We start from the raw sequence: 16032 nt of genomic DNA, 5'->3' as shown, positions 1-16032 counted from the left end.
GTGAATACGTAAGTGAGAGTCTACTGATATGCTGTGTAAAGGTACCAGGAGCAATGTGGAGACTGGAAAAACAGGGTTTGCTTGGTCAACCAACAGCAGACCACCAGATGGCCAGCACAGAAAACAACAGCCCATCATAGCAGGTAGGCCTCCTGTATGTGAAAATTCGTTGTCTGTTAGTATATAAGTAGAGTTATGGCTGAAAACCAACTTCATTTGACACTCTGCACTAGGAGTCATATAAACGACTCGTTTTTTTCGAATCGGTTCTTTTGGACAGATCATTTCAAACAACCAGTTCGAAACTGTTCATTTCACCGCACTTGACATTGTCAAGACTTTTGCCAAGTCTTGATTAAAAATATTTTAATTGAAAAAAAAACACCTTTTTATTAAAATAATCTTCATTTTGCATGTATTTGGATGGATTTGTTAAAATAAATTGTAAAATAAAACAATACAAGTATAAAAGTATCCTTATGTCCTATCGTCATATAGGCTCGATTTAATTATTTCTTTAATTCCTAGTTTATATTATAATTCATTAAATGTCGGCTCATATGAATCGGTTTTGTTTTTTATTTATTATTTTGGACTGGCCAATCTCAGGTTGAACAGTTGAAGAGGCCCGCTCAATTAACGAATCGTTCAGACTGGTGTGCGAACCGGTTCATTCGATTCTTTAGAAAGAGTCAAATTAACCACGTTAAAGAAAAGTTCAAGCATCAACATCGTTATCTCGGATCACTTATGAAGTTCCAAGTGGGTAAAGATGATGCTGTTTGGGATGCAATAGACAGCGAGTTAGCTCTATAGCTTTGGAGACACAGCCTACCTCAGCAGTGCACTGACAGGTGTAAGATTAACTTTGTTAGGCGCGGGCGCGTCCGTGCGCGACAAATTAAATTAATGGAACAAATTTCCCCCGTAATTAAGATAAAAATTCGTGTCAGCTATAACCTTGCCTAGCGCTAATTATGTACAAATGATTTATCATCTGTTTCGGTCGGAATATTAATCTTCAGCTCGTTGCAAAGCGTGGCTTGTGTTAAGAGATGAGGCTTGATTAACACTGACAGGTCTAGTAACCGCTCTCTCCCTCGCCTCAATTAACAGATAGTGGATGCGCAGGCAAGCAGAACCCTATTCTGATTCTGCAGTGACTAAAATAGCCCAGCTTTCAAACACAGCTGCAATACGAAATCCTTGTTATGTACCTTATGCGACTAGACGCCATATTTAATTTTTCGCAAATGAAAACGAGGCCATGAGGGAGTAGCCTAGAGGCAGCCTACAGTCCGCTCAATACCTGCTTTTGTGTTGTGTGTCTATCAAATTGACATGCAGGGAAATTGAAAATTCATCTTTCTGTATAGGAAACCTGGTGATAAAATGGAAATGTGTTGTGAAAATTACGCTCCGCGTCTGCCTTGTTTTCATTCTTGAAAAATGAAGTGTGGCGTATGCTCTGAATAACGAGCAATATATTTGTTGAAACACTCGCCTCTTACTCTGACATTTATGAGGACATTTTGTTCTCTAGACTATTTAAATCATACTTTGGAGTGGATAAAACATGTAGTCCATCTCTTCTCGATTGTGTTTACCCATTAGCCCTGATATACTAATATCAGTCATATCAGTGCACTTTATTCTCTTACTATCACTGTGAAGCTTTTTTTTTCTGAAGGCAATTTGCAAGGTTAAGAAATACATCATGCTACCACCTCTATCACCACACCAGTGCTGATACAGAGTGACAGTACACTAAGCTGCTTTATAGCAGTGTATGAGCTTGCAAACTGTATCGTCCATCATGTAAAATGAGCAGAAAGCACAGTGAGGAGATAGAAAGCACGACATTAGTCTGGATTAGCTCATACTAGTTTATCCAAAACATCTAAAGCCAGTAACCTTAAAAAGAGCAAAGATATGCTGCATATTGCATTTTTTTAATTCTACATGGCAACATTGACCAATATATCTTACATTTTTTACAAAATTGTTGGAAATATTCAATGAAAAAAGTGATCGCTTGCATTTAGGCTTACATGCATGTTAAGTTTTACAATACAGCACCCCATAAGAGAAGCTGATGTGGTGATCAAGCAGGTCCAAGGTCTTATAATGGTGGATCAGTCCAAGGTAGATGCTGAGAGGGAGATTTATTCAGGGGCACTGACATTCAGTCTATATAGTGCTGATAACAGTGAAGACCCTGGAAACTGCACACAGCAGCAGATGATGAATGGAGCGCCCGACCGTAATCACTTATCGTTTCAGCCTCTTCTTCTCCTCCTCCTCTGTGTGACAGGAGCACCATCTCCGTTTCCTGCCTAAATATTCACTGTCTCTTCAAGATCTCCTTATCTTGGCAGCGATGAATCTTACAGCAATCATTTCGAACCATTTAATGACTTGCAAGATATGTTCATTTACATAAGGATTTGGAAAACATAAGGAAAATGATCATTCAAATGTGAATGAGGGTTGTTATGAAATGTGCATGGTGGACATTTACTGCTTTGAGCTGGAAAAAATATCATCTTACAAAAAGGTATTATTATTCATAATATTATTATTTTGATAAATGATGGTGGTCGAGTTTTCCCACGATTTCTTGTCAGATGAGGTTAGGGCTGGGCCGATAAACGTTAATATGTCCAGTGGTGGAAAGAGTACTGACAAATCATACTCGGGTAAAAGTACCATTACTTGCCTAAAAATGTAGTGCGAGTAAAAGTATCTGTTGTAAATTTTACTCAAAGTATGAGTAAAAAGTAGCCCTTTTAAAAGTACTCATGTAGTGAGTATTACGCTTTGAAAAACTGATGCGTTTACATGTAATTTGTGGATGTGTGTAAACGTAACATTCTGTAGTGCATGTAGTTATTGCCCAGCAGGCACACAACGTCATAGGACGTTAATATTAGGTTAGATTTAGATTGTGATGTCAAGTGACCAAAATTCAATGTCTAGCCACTGTCTAAGGATAACGTTATTTTGATGTCTAATAACAAAATTAAATGACGTTAATATTTGGTTGATTTTAGGTTGTGTTATAAAGGGACCAAAGTCCAATGTTAATGTCTTAAACCAACATCCTATTGACGTCAAATACTGATATTGATTTTGGACGTCTTCTTAGGCACTTTTAATGCTTCCAAACAGTTTGCTGCATTTATAAATCGCCCATGTATTGAGGTAGTCCATTATGAGGCGATTTACCTTCAATGTGTGATTTGATTGGACAGGAATTACAGGACTGATTTTTTTTTTTAATCCCCATAGACAAGAAAAAATAAAGTAGTGACTGCAGGTTGAAGGAAAGTAGTAGAGTAAAAGTACAGATACAGCACTAAAAATGTACTCAAGTAAGAGTAAAAGTACACATTTTTAAAACTACTCAGTAAATTACAATTCCTGAGAAAAAGTAATTAATTACAGTAATTTGAGTATTTGTAATTGTTTAGTTTATACCACTGAATATATCTGTGCTTTATGTCGATAACAATGTTAGGTATTGGACTATTTTTTTGTGATCAACATTTTATTGACTTTAGATTAACAAAACAAAAAACATTCAAACAAACAAACAAACAGGGGAGGGGGAGCAAGAGACGTATCAACAATTGTCAATCTGAAAGATTTACATTGAGAAAAAAAAAAAAACCTTTACATGGTCATTCCTTTTTAGATAGTCCAACATGCTGGAAGAAAAGCATTGCCGTGCATCAATGGTACTGGGTCTAGCCATTTTAATTTGTGCTATTGTAACTTCGCAAGTCACTATTTTAAAGAGGCTATGAATCCAAAATTTAGTGTACTTGTACAGAAATTATTATCATCGAGAAGACATAAACAGCATTAGACACACAGTCAACTTGTAGTAAAAAGGACAAAACAGAATTTACATGAGACCACAGGTCGGCAACAATTGGACATTCCCAAGGTATTGGACTATTTTTTTTTTATCTGAGCCAATCACACAGCAGAAATGTACAACAATCGGAATCTACACTGTAGGATGTAGAACCAGGATTTTGGTTGCCTGAAATGTTTAAGCTAAATCAAATTAACCTTATGAGTCCATTGAACCTATATTATGTTAAATTGACTTAAAACAGCTTGCGTAACCTATCAAATTAAGTTACAACATGATTAACTTAGTTTAATAAGTTACAGTAACCTAAAAACATATGCTGTCAGGACTAATTGATCATAATTTGTACAGTTGAAAAGTGTGTTGACATTAGAAATGCATCAGCCACAAGAAAGTAAGATATGCTATTTAATGGACCCTATAATTTGTGGCTTCAGTCATTGTTGGGGTATTCTTTTGAATCTGGAGGAATTACCAACTGATATTGAAATATGTATCGTTATTGTACAATATGGAGAATAATTAATCGAGACTGGATTTTGGCCTTATTGCTAGGGCCACACAGAATCTGCGCGCACGGAATTCTGCAGATTTTACGCAGATATTCCACAGAATTACGCAGATTTTTAGCCCACTATTAATTCTGTTTATTTACTTGAGTAAATATGTGTAAATCTATATTTTTTTCAGTTTTTAAATTAATTACAGTAATATTATTGACTAACGTGAAATGTTCATCTGATTTATGTACAATACAGTTTGTACAATATATTTTCTCTCTTTTAGTATAAATATTATATGAGAGACTTGCTTTGTTTACCAAATAAAGTGAACCGAATTGGATTTGCATTTTAAACATTAAATAAAAGATAAAAAGATATTATTTTTAATTTTATATATTACGGTTTTAGTTACGATACTTTCAAAATAATTCCGCAGAAATCCACAGATTTTTAGCAAAATTCTCCACATAAGTAGCACAAAACGTCCGCAGATTCTGTCTGGCCCTGCTTATCGCCCAACCCAAGATGTATATGTCATACTTGTAAACTATTAATAATGAACCTTCACCAAACCTGTGGCTATTAGATAGCTCATTTATTATTTCTTTATTACTTTATTTTGATATTTGTAATTGTTATGATTGCTATTATAACCTTTACTTTATCAGGAAAGACACATTGAGATCAAAAATCTCTTTTACAGGAGCTAAATATCTAATTATATGTGCTTTGTTGTTTTATCTCACTATAAGCTATTAACAATTAAACTATTTGCATTTTAATACTGGGATAACCTCTAAGGCAAGGCATAGGAAGTTTATTTATATAGCACATTTCATACACATTGGCAATTCAAAGTGCTTTACGTAAAGAAGAATAAGAAAAGCCAAGTATAAGAAAATAAAAAACAAATAATAAAAATGATTAAAAACAGAATGAAATGTGTTAAAACAGGTTACAAAAGAATGAAAATGAAAGGAAGTCACATTAGTGCGATATGTCGGATGTAGCACAGTGCTCATTCAGTAAAGGCACAGCTAAACTGATGTGTTTTCAGTCTTGATTTATTTGAATGTACCTAATGTTGGAGCACATCTGATCATTTCTGGAAGCTGATTCCAGCAGCATTCTAACTGTAACATCCTATAGGTCCTTTTTCCCCCAGAAAATTCAATAAGTATATTAAATAAAGTAAATCTAATTAACTGAGAAATTAACTTTCAAAAGCAAGTCTGACTATTAGCCCAGGTAAACATGTCCTTTGACCATTTAATGCATATACTGTAAATATGATATAGGAAGACATGAGAAGCATTATAATGATGTGCAGATTGTTGTGTGGGTAAAACGATGCAATCAAAATGTATATCTGGTGAAATGTGGGACTGTGTTTTGAGATTGTGAATTATGTAGTCAGAGGTATGTATGGCAGCATTTCGTTTACAAATGCTACAGGGCGGTGTGATGTTGTTCCTTTTAGCGCTTATTAGCAAACCGATTACTTCTGTGGGGACGGCTTTTCTGCTGTTACCAGTTTGTCCAGTGGCTCGTTGCGTACATCTGAGAATTTGAGACAGAGCGGTGTTGACCGTCACAACAGGGTTTGAGTCTGGTAAAGAACAGTTTCAGAAAGCGGGTAAGACAAAAACAAAAGCCAACAAAAAACCAAACAAGCAAATAACAGGTTGAGAATGTAGTAAAATCTGAAAACGTGGTAAAAATAAGGCTGCCACGAGGGCTTTTCTTTTTTTGGATTGTTTATCAAACCACTTTGTGTTGGCATTGGTCGGTCAGTCAGTCAGTCGACGTCAGCCTCTGGTGGATTTACGCGAGAAGAGCAGGCACAAATGGCACACGCCAGAGAAATTTAAGGTCTGAAAAGGCATACAGTGACCTCTGGCAGATTTGCGAAAACAAAAACTGCAAAAAAAACATACCTCCTGGGGCGTATTTGGCGCTCTCCAGAAATCTATATAGGGGTACATAATCAGAATGAGCCTGAGTCTGAGAAAGCCCACCATGCATACTGTTATGGTACATTTGTGACCAGGAGGGCAGATCTGCTCCCTGCAGAGGGTGAATAAATCCATTTTTAATGACAGTAGCTTGTAACTAATAATCTTCCCCGCAGCAGGTATACGACAGCATATGGGTTATGTGAGGGCTATGGGACGATCATTTCAGTCACTGGATGAGCTACTGTGAAAACGGGATATAGTCTTGGAGAATAAAACAAGTAGGCAGGCAGGAGTCTGCTCTTGGGATTGACTGAATAAGATAACCCCTTCCTCAGTGATTAAAAGACACCATCCTTTTTATTTTAGGTTGACCTGAAAACACTAAATAGCATGCAGTCGATCAAAGCTAAAACATATACAAAAAGAGGAGCATATACATTTACTGATAACTGTTTTGTTAAATGGCTTTGTCCGCTAAGGCTGGTGGATATTGCATAATGATTATATTTATCTAAAATTCTGTTTGACCAAGCTAAACTTAATCTGTAATGGCTTGTAAATGTACTCCCATCTATTCTGTATGTATCAGCCGTGTGGCTTGGTCTCCTAGAATGTTTGTTCTATCTCAAAGGGATTTTCACACTCCGCTGGACACAAAATCTCTATAGATTCCCATTGAAATGGGAACCTGGAGGCTGGTGCTCTTCATTTACCGCTACAACCCCCCTTTCCCCATATACTTTCCCTCATAGTTTGAGCAATAGGAATCTCTTCCAGATAAAATGAAGGAACGACTTGACACAGTTCGCTTTAATGGGGTGACAAAATGAATCACGACTCCTCCAAGTATCCATCACGACCAAAAAGGTGACCACAAATGATCTGTGAACCACTATATATTGATTACCCGTGTACTACAAGTGTCGGATTTAATGTTCAAAAGGGCGCCTTGGACAGCTGCAGCCTTAACTCTTCTTTGATAGATTTTAATGGTGAAATATTGATTTCTGTCTGGTCAAGGTCTACTGGTAGGGGCCAAAGTCATTTGTTGGGCAGAGCTGGACACCCGGTTTGCGAGTCACAATCAATCATGTTGGCACAGTGCGCCAAAAAGGGAAGAAAGGGAAAGAAAAAAGGAGCTGCGGACCAAAATACGATTCCCTCCTCGTGCTAGTCTCGCGGCGGCACTCCTTTATCGTCGGGGAAATAAAAGGAAATATGAGCGCCATGTCAGTTTATTGAGTGGAGAGGCTCGGGCAAATTGCACATGACGTCGGGTAGGTGGAGTGGCCCGCGAGTGGAAATGAAGGTGTGGGGAGGAAAAAAAGGAGAGAGAAAAGGAGCGACTATGTTTTATTTAAACATCCTTCGGGAGACTACAGGCTCAGGTAATCTGTTGTGTTACAACTCAGTGCCCCGTTCCCCTCCATCCGCCGCGATAACAGCGAGCGCCTAATAGGAACCCATCAATCACAATAAGCTTCCAATTTCGCCCGGTGTCTCTACACTCTCAGCCACTGTTTAACGTGCTCTAATAACGGTGATAACATACTTCTATAGCCGCAGATAGCGGCCCGAGCTCATCCGAGAGGTCATTTACCTCGCGCAGATTAAACAGCGGTGAAGTCAGCATCTCTTTTAACTGGGAGATGTAATATACGAGGAGGAAAGTGACGAGATTCCGAGAAGAGTGACGCAGAGAAGAGCTGCATGTAAAAACACAGGTATCCTTGAGAGAGGGCAAAAGTACACAGATGGAAGCGGGGAGATTTGATTGTGATTACGTTGCTTACCTAATGATTTTTGCTCCAGTGGTTTGCTCGATTGCACTGGTTGAGAAAAGGCAGTCTATTAGGGTGTCAAGGTAACTGGAATCGTCTCTCTCTCGGTCTCTCTCTCACAGATACACACACGGTGAGAAAGACCTACTAGAAGAGATAAATGCATAGTGGCTGCGGTAGTGGCGTGGTAATGAACATGCCACATTTACTAGCCCGCACCGTTAAAGCGCGCTAATTACAACCTTTATCCATGAAATGTGATGGCAATAGGTCAGCAGAGGGAAAAGGCCTGCTGGTTGAGTCCGACATGACGCTGCATTTCCCCCTTAAATTTAAAAATTCAATTGTTAGGAAATAATAACGTTACAATATGTAAAAAAGCAACAACTAAATATTGGAGAAATAGAGCAAACATATTTCCGACAGATTTAATTTTGTGTTGGTTACCTTAAACGTGCTATTACAGGGGTCTTTGGCAAAATCCCTTTCTCGTCCCTTTTGGTGTTTTCTTATAGGCCTGATCTTAAAATGTTGCCTAGCCATCTGTGAGTTTTTTCAGTTGTCTAAATAAATATGTCTTCAGCAATATGAAATGGAAATCTTTGAGTGCACAATTGATACATGAACTGAAAGTTATGTAATTATCTGCGCAGTCCGACCCCAAAATCTATTCATATTTACAGTGAATCGCGAGCTCTAGAACTGTCGCACTTTTCAGACTCTGGTCATAAATAAACACTGCTTATGATTTAGTTTTCTACCGAATGTCTGTGAATCCCCAGAAGGTGGCGCACAGTCACTTACTTAAAGGAAGCCGTGCTGGAGACATTCATTGCTAATTTCCCCCTCACATTCATTCGTAAAGCTTCACGAGGACTAAGGTGACACGCAGATAGATGGGCTTTCTAATAGATTTTTATACAACTAGGCTATTTCAGCTTTTTTTAGCCTACTTGAATAGCCTACTTTATCAAATAAATCGTTTAGATAAATTGACTAATTTAAATATGTTCATATTGACATTAACACGAATTGTTGCTTGTTGTAAATAAAAAAAAATCTAAAACCATAACGGAAAAATAAAAAAGATAGACATTTTTTAAGTTTTAATTTTCAAAGCGTTCGAGACCAGTTATAAATTACGCTGAAGAATGAATATGAACCGATTTTGAAATCTATTATACAAATTAATTATTTATTTTCTTTAGCCTAATAAATTATATGCTATTATTCATTTTTTATAATCTGTTTTTTGTCAATTTATTTAAAAAAAACTATTCCTCTTTGTTTGTTTTGAAAAGTGACTTCTCGAGGCAGGCTGTATTAAACGCTGCTAAAATTAAAAAAAAAATTTTTATTGAAGCTTCAAATGGCAAAACAGCGCTTCATTATTCTGTGCATTACAAGTTTCTTAAATGTGTCACTTTTCTAAGGAGGATAGGCTTTATCTAAAATTAAAATGTTGAGCTAAAGGCTATTTTTGAGATGTCATAAAGGGGTTTTACAAACCTCTGTTTAAACCATTTCGACCATGATAAGGTCTAATTATATTTTAGATAGACTGATCAAGCAGAAGAGTTATTTTTGTGTGGTCTTGCCTCAAGCACACACCGCCCTCTTCAGAGGTTTTTACACATGTCCTCTTTATTTTTCACTTACGCTTGACCGTGTTTGGTCTTTTTTTGTGTATCTTTTCGTTGTGCATTTAACGGTGAGTTTAAGATTTGTTTACCTGCGTTTCATTTTCTTCTCAAACTTAGCAACTCTTTAAAAATGTAAATTACAGCTTGTTTTATAATGCAATGAAAAAGATTTTTAGATATGCAAACAAATATTATTGTGTGATGTTTTGTATTCTATAATCCTTGCGTTCTGCTGTATAGCTAAATAAAATATGTTATACACTTATTTTACATTTCTTGCACGTTCAAAATATCTAATTAACAGGCCGTGGTTTTTTTTTTTTTTACTGTGGAAAGATTGACTTCCTATTGCTGTCCCATTTCCATTGTGAACCCTACTAATGCCATGGAGCTGTCATTCAACGATTTGATCATGAGTCATGTTGTCTTGCAGAACAATACCAGAGTCATGTTAGCATCTCCCCCAACAGAGGGACTGAGCTCTATGGCAGTCTCATTACATGTTACAATTTAGCTATAGTGAGTATGCATTATATATATAAAAAAAAAATGAGAAAGTGGAAAACACCATGCGCATATTGAATACAACATACAAAATAAAAAAATATTGCAATACTGAAACACATTGCATAACAAAACAAATGTGGATTTTATTGTAGGCTATATGTTGCTTGTGGTATTTAATTTTTGTTTCAGAATGTAAAGGTCATTCTGCGTTTGCTTGGTTCTTGTATGTGTTGCTTAACAGATATTGATATCTGTGTTTTGCAGCTTAATAGCATAAAGTTAAAAAAGTTCTGTCTGCTAAGCGGGTTCTACACATCAATGTGAGGACTTTGTTTGGCAGAACAATGCTTGCAGTCACACTTGAGAAAGCTGATCACTGTAGCATGGGTGCACCGGGAGGCCCACAGCCTTCAGAATCACTGGAATATCACACAAACAGATGCTGCATAAATGCAAGAACACGCTCTTGAAAAACTCGATGCTTACAAAATATTTCATTTTTAATGTAGAACATTTATTTGATAAATATAACAATTATATTCAGTGCTCAGCATAATTGAGCACACCCCATTTAAAAAAAATATATATATATATATTTTTTCCATTACTCAGTGAATATAAGCAATGTATTTTGGTGGATTTAAACAAAACAGATTCATTAAACAGATATATTTAATAAAATAATGTTTTATCACCAAACACATTTAGAAATTAAAGGTTAATACAATTAAATTCAAGTAAAATATTGCAAAATAAATTACAACCTACAAAAAATTTCAAGAAAATTGTTCAATTTTTTGCTTTTCTTGATATTTCATCTGTTCTAAATTTGTATTTCATATTTTTCTATAACATATACATTTGGGAGTAGTAGTTTTTAAACCGTGATCGTAAGTTATTTTGTTTGATAAGCTCCAGATTTGGCTTCAGTACTGACTAATCTAATGTATATGCACAAAAATAATTGTAATTTTTTCTTCTGTTGAAAGTCTTACTTGTTTTATTTCAGCTTGAACAAAGCAGTTTTTACATTTTTTAAGAACTATTTTAAGGTTAATATTATTAGCCCCGTTAAGCTATGTATTATTTTCGATAATCTAAAGAACAAACCATTGTTATACAATAATTCGCCTTTAAGCTTTATAGAAGTGTCTTGAAAAATATCTAGTAAAATATCATTTACTGTCATCATGGTAAAGATAAAATAAATCAGTTATTAGAGAAGAGTTATTAAAACTATTATGTTAAGAAATATGTTGAAAAAAATATTTTATCCATTAAGCAGAAATTGGGTAAACAATTAAACAGGGGGGTTAATTATATCAGGGGGGCTAAGAATTCTGACTTCAAATATTAATATTTAACTGCTCTAAAATATTTGACCGGTATAAAAATGTAATTGACTGAAATGATTTTGAATGCCAACACATTCTCACTCCCAACTCGTCATATACTGACGCTTGGTCAGGAACCCTCGGCGTAAGTTATTGACGCACAGGGTACCCCTTTAGCGTCACATTTAGACGTGCAGGGATTCCCTATAGAATCTGTGCCTGAGCCTGAAGCGTCATAGGGAGACGCTGGAGGCTCGTATAATTACCAATAGATGTCAACGCACTTTTTAAAACCTGATTTACGCCTATTATCGCAGTTTTCTTCTTTTAAAAATATGTAATTTTAATTTTGTTCATGAAAAGCGTCTGTAAACTGGGTCGAAACTACTGTATGAATAAACTTCGGTCCACGTGACATCCCTTCACGGTGAGTTTAACGCCGCTCTGCTATTGGTCAAACTGCATCAACGGTGAGTTCTCAGATGAGTTCAACTGTCAACATTAAATAGTATGTTAATGCTGCATAATGTATTTTTATTGGAGATTAGTTGGTGTTTATAAATATTTTATCATTAACTTTATATTTAATGAGTGAAAATATATTCGGTTGTCCAGTTTAGGTTAACTATAAAACTATACTACTAATAAAACTTTGATTCATTCATATTATTTATTATTTTTTTACTTAAAAAATATTACATTTCAAGTACTAAGTTTAAAAATGTTTTTGGCTGATCTTTTTTCATTTTAAATTATTTATTGAAGTTGGGGTCATTGTATGTGGCGATCTATTTTTTACAGTCTATGCTCGCTATCCCAAGGTTCATTGCGATCCCAAGGTTCACTGCGGTTTTCCACAAGGTACGTAAAAAGTAAATAAAGACGATTTGTTGATAAAGCATGTACTGTAAACTAGCGACGTTATCTAATTACATCAAGTTCAAAAACATATTTTTCTCAAATATAACGTTGGTCATGCATAGCTCAGAACAATATATACATTTTAAGATGAGGAACAGTGTTACCAGATTGTTGTTTTCCACAATAGAATTCGTGCAAAATCTTTATATGATATGCAGTATGCAACTCTAATAATACAAATGTATTCGTAATTGTTTCAATATTAAAGAACATCAAGTGTTTCCAAAGGTTAATTGTAAAAACAATTATTTTCCATGCCTTTAAAGGAAAAAAGGCAGAAATTTTGCCCGTCTGAGCACATTTTTAATTTAATTTAATTTTTATTTTAATCTACCACACACACACACATATGTATGTATATATATATATATATATATATATATATATATATATATATATATATATATATATATATATATATATATATATATATATATATATATATATACAGGTGTAAATTATAAGGTGTTCACTGTTCAGATATGAATATTTTTTCTTTGCTCTTTTCAGGTTCTTTAGATTTCTTTAAAAATCCAATTTTGTTTTCTAATAAGCAAAAAGTAAAGCCACTTTACCCATGTCTATATGTTAAATTGAACTTGTCTCTCTCTCTCTATCTCTGTTAACACATTTGTATTTGTTTGATTAATTCTTGTGTCTTTCAGCCTGTTTCTGCCTATCACCATGAGTGATTCCTTGATACTCATATTTATCATCAAGATCTCAATTATAAGCTCAAGTCTTGATGACAACTTGATGATCTGCAGGAAGCACCACCATGTATAGAGAGCCAAGACCACTCTGGAATCAGTCAAGGGTTAGTGAAGTTTTTCATTCCATGTATATTAAATATCTACATTGTTTAGGCATATATGATTGTATGAGATAAAATGCATTTATTCTTTCACTTCTATTGTAATAACAGAAAGAGAAGCATTAGTTTTACTTTTACTATTGTTTATGAAAAACATTATAAACTACAGTATAAGCTCAAAAAATATTGTGGCCTAACTGTTTAAAACTATTTGTTCTGGGTGTTGATAGTGGCCAACCATTTTTTTTCTTTTTCAGAAAGTATTTTGTTTTGTCTGATTTTATGACACCTTAAAGGCCATCAACTGTCCACATTGGGGTTTAGGAAATTAAACTACTAATGCTGCTTGTCTACTAGTCTTAGGATAAGTTAGAATTGTTATAAATGTTAATTTCTTTGTTGTTTTTTTTCTGGTACAGCTCATAGGAACTCCAATCTTCCCAACTGTGAGAGGGCCTTGCTCCAGTGACTGTTGGTGTGTACTTTAATGTTTCCATTAGTCACTGTATCTGTAGACCTAGGTGACAGTGGGCTAGAGTAAAAATTTGTTTTTATTTAAACTAAGGCATACTGATGGCCTTTTTTATCTCAGATTTGGTCATGCAAGTATAAATATATCCTAAAATATTTTTATATTCTTTCCATTGGTGGAAAAGAGTTTGGTATAATTATTTTTAATAGACTGCCAAGTTCTCAGCAGACATTTTTCTTAGATATTCTTGAGTGGGAGTCTGTGCAATACAAGGTGGATAGTATTTGCAAGGAAGAGCCCTTTATCTGTCTTGCTTCCACACTAGATATACTGCCAATTTAAGTAGATGTGAACCATAAGTATAACCATTTCATGATTGCACAAGGTACTTTAAACTGTATGTGTTGAAACTAAATTAACAAGAAAACAGCTCTTTGATGTTCACCTAGTAAAATTAGATTAGAAGATAATATTTTGAAGGTTTGTTTACAGCTAAGGATTAAGGATTGACAGGAAGATTTGTGGACTACATCAACTAATGACACTACCTCCAAATAGTTGCAAAAAGCTGTCCAAAGTTTCAGCACCATCTTTAAGCCCATGATTTTAGTGTGTTTCATGCCTAAGCACATGAGTTTATATCTGAGATAGATGAACTATATGATAATCTTAAACTGATCTACAGGTAAATGCCAAAACTTATTGGTTTACTTATTTGCTTGTTTGTTTGTTTGTTTGTTTGTTTGTTTGTTTGTTTTGTATATGTTAACCAGGTAAAATGGAGTGAGGCATACAAGGATATGTGTGGTTTTACTCTTGGGAAGGAGGTTGAACAGTGCAATATTTCTTCTATAGGATTGCAGTGAACAGACATGCTACTGTAACTCTCATAGTCATGTGCTGGAATTAGCAGATATTCAACAATTTGGCCATCTTGCTGACCTATTGATATCAGAAGGTAACGATATCCAGTAGAATTTGTTTTAGTTGTTCTATAACCTATTTAAATAGTATTGTGATTTTTGATTGCTTATCACTGTAGACTGCAACAGCTCTGCAAAGCAAGTTGGAAAACAGAATCCATGAAACTGGCAGTGACCGGAAACCAGTTGGAAGACTTTGGTCTGTGATGTAGAGGAGTGGGCAGACGGTGAGGAAATTATTATTAATATTACATGTAGTCATGAAAAATTGTAAGTGTTACTATTATTGTCATTTTTTCAGTAGCAGAAGCAAAGACAACAAAAAACAGAAGTGATATGGATGTCTTCGTCATATGGCATGGTATGTACACTAGACTTCTGTCAGTGTTGATTCTTTAAAAGTTGACGTATAATCCTTGTTATACAACTTTCTTTTTATAAATATATTTCAGACTCTGCTGACCCAGCAACAAAGAGAGGGTGTTCAACATCATCCTGCTAGTCAGGATTCTTCAGGAGAAGCAGAGGATTCTTGTGGCAGAGATGGCCAACCACTATAAATACCTTTCAACTCATCCTGGTTCCTTCAAAGAACTTTCCTGCTTGTTTGCTACTGAAAAGTACTGGTATGTATTTGTATTATTTGGCACAGACATAAGCATAAGGTTACCCAGTCCAAAGGATATTAATATATTTTAATGTTGTTGTGTTCTTCTTTTAAGATTCGACATGTGGCCTAAACGAAGAGGGGTTAAAAGGTCTATGGATCATCATTCTCAGAAAGCAACAAAATAACTGAGAAATAAACAACAATACGATGGTGCAATCTAGAGACCTGCAAGGTACCTGCAAGTTTTGGCTGGAGCAGATAACATACATTTTTTAAATAAAGCTCCAGCTGATGAGTTTGACATTGACTGTGGATTTTCTTTTACTGTAATCCAGAAGAGGATGACCTTAACCCTGAATCTAAAGCATGTAAGAAAATCTGTAAAAATAAAATAAAATTTTCATCATCTATAACCAAATTGTTGTCTCTTTTTTTAAATACATAGATATGTACAGTATGTAAGCATTCCTCTAAAATCAATCAGTGTTGTAAATTAAGAGCATTATTGTATGCCTAACTGCTTACAACATATAACGATTTAAGGAACTCTATATTAAAATAAAATTATTACATTAAATGACATTAAGAGCTTTTAAAATATTAATTTTATGATACATTTTTATGATAAATTTAATTTTTGCATATACTTGGGCAAAAAATGTACATTATTATGGTCAACTGCT

At 35.0% G+C, this 16032-nt stretch overlaps 2 long non-coding RNA genes across 8 annotated transcripts in view; both read left to right on the top strand.

The window, feature by feature from the left end:
• Positions 1–16032, top strand: part of LOC141384503 (uncharacterized) — a 77754-nt gene that overhangs the window by 428 nt on the left and 61294 nt on the right. For both annotated transcript variants that reach the window (XR_012405428.1, XR_012405427.1), the window contains exon 2: positions 42–143. This is a non-coding gene — a long non-coding RNA (uncharacterized lncRNA). The remainder of the gene's footprint in view (positions 1–41; positions 144–16032) is intronic.
• LOC141384478 (uncharacterized) lies at positions 11698–15767 on the top strand. 6 transcript variants are annotated; one of them, XR_012405424.1, is made up of 9 exons: positions 11698–12079; positions 12411–12470; positions 13196–13347; positions 13764–13819; positions 14590–14774; positions 14859–14966; positions 15044–15100; positions 15192–15359; positions 15462–15767. It is a non-coding gene; the product is annotated as an uncharacterized lncRNA (long non-coding RNA). The 6 variants fall into 6 exon arrangements; XR_012405425.1 differs by having other exon boundaries at positions 15041–15100; XR_012405421.1 differs by lacking the exon at positions 11698–12079 and having other exon boundaries at positions 12428–12470; positions 14672–14774; positions 15192–15365.

This window comes from Danio rerio, chromosome 1 (assembly GCF_049306965.1).
Source record: "Danio rerio strain Tuebingen ecotype United States chromosome 1, GRCz12tu, whole genome shotgun sequence".
NCBI classification, from domain to species: domain Eukaryota; kingdom Metazoa; phylum Chordata; class Actinopteri; order Cypriniformes; family Danionidae; genus Danio; species Danio rerio.
This window is presented reverse-complemented; position numbering and strand designations above follow the sequence as displayed.